Consider the following 1,696-nt stretch of genomic DNA (forward strand, 5'->3'; position numbering starts at 1 on the left):
TAGTTATACAAAAGATCTTTGAGGTGGACAGATTCAATATAAAATGATAATACAAAGGATCTTTGAGGCTATCCATGCACCGGAGAGCCAGTAGATCCAGTCTGCACTGGGAACCTGAAGGAACTAGAGACCGATATTCAAATGCAGTAGTGAAGACTGGAGTTTGTATGAATAAAAAGGAAACACTTCATTCTTCTTTTCGTTTTCTCTCAATCTAACCTATAATTTTGTTTGTTGATACTGCACATCTGGGTAAATCTTCCCTTCTTAGTTTGCTGGCCCATGTGTCAATCATGTACAGACACATCCAGAATTTACTAAAGTGGTAGAGGTTCTTGCTCAAGTAAAGTTGATTCGTTGCAATTACTGATCACACTAAAATGTGGAATCATCTTAAATGTCCATTAATGGATGAATGGATTTAAAAATGTCATCTATTTACACAATGGAATACTATTCAATCTTTAAAATGTAGGAAATCCGGTCATTTGCAACATGAATGATACTGAAAAAAATTATACTTAGTAAAATATCAGCCAGGTCAATAAAAAGAAATTCTAAATAACTTCACCTATATTTGAACTATAAAAACATCAAACACATAGAAATAAAAAAATACTGGTTAATAGAAGCAGGAGGGAAGTTGTTGGTTAAAGAATACAAATTATCAGCTAGACAGGAAGAAAAAGATTAAAAATTCTATTGCACAAAATGATGATGATAGTTAACAGCTTATACTTGGAAATTGTTAATAAAGTAGATTTGAAATGTTCTTACCACAAAAAAAAATGAGAAATGTATGAAGTAAAACTTAGGTTAATTAGCTTGATTTAGCCATTCCAAAATGTATGAGTCAGAACATCATGTACATGATAAATATATCTAATTTATATCTGTAAATTAAAAAATAAGTGCACTTAAATATCCTCATTTTACAGATAAGAAAATTTCAATGAAATAGTATGTATCTACAGACAGTAATGCTAAGCATTATGCTAAATAGGCTTTTCTCAGCCAAAACAAACAAAGCAAAACAAAAAATCCTATGTGTATCTGTCTTAAGAGTGGAAGAAATTAGAAAGTAGTCAATGTCCAAGTCAGTCTCCAGTTCTTTGTTCTTTGTCTCCGTAGTCCTTAGCTCATACAAATTCATTTTTTTTTTTTTTTTTTTTTGAGACAGGGTCTCACTATGTAGTCCAGACTGACCTGGAACTCACTATATAGTCCAGGCTGGTCTCCAACTCACAGCGATCCTCCTGCCTCAGACTCCTGAGTGCTGGGATTATAGGCATGCTCCACCATGCCAGGCCTCATATTCATTTTTTTGTTGTTGTTGTCTTTGTATGGGGACCTTAAAGAACAAGTTCATTAATCAGAGTCCTCCAAAGAAATAGAACCAATAGCACATACACAGAGGTACATATGTGGTAAGGGATTTATTATGAATGATTGTATTGTATAGCTGTAGAAGCTGAGTAGTCTCAGTTTTCTCTCAGCAAAATGGAAGGCTAGGAAACAAGGTGTATTTCCAACCTCCATTCTAAAGCCTGAAGACCTGGAGCTCTGATGTACAAAGGCAGGAGAGGAAGTCCCGGTTTATTCCTCCTCTGCCTTTCTTGTTCTATTCCAGCTCTCAGTCAGTTGGATAAAGCCCATCCTATTGGTGACAGTGATCTTCTTTACTCAGTCTACTAAT

Source organism: Fukomys damarensis, unplaced genomic scaffold, assembly GCF_012274545.1.
Source record: "Fukomys damarensis isolate Sample0158 unplaced genomic scaffold, DMR_v1.0_HiC HiC_scaffold_29, whole genome shotgun sequence".
Taxonomy (NCBI): domain Eukaryota; kingdom Metazoa; phylum Chordata; class Mammalia; order Rodentia; family Bathyergidae; genus Fukomys; species Fukomys damarensis.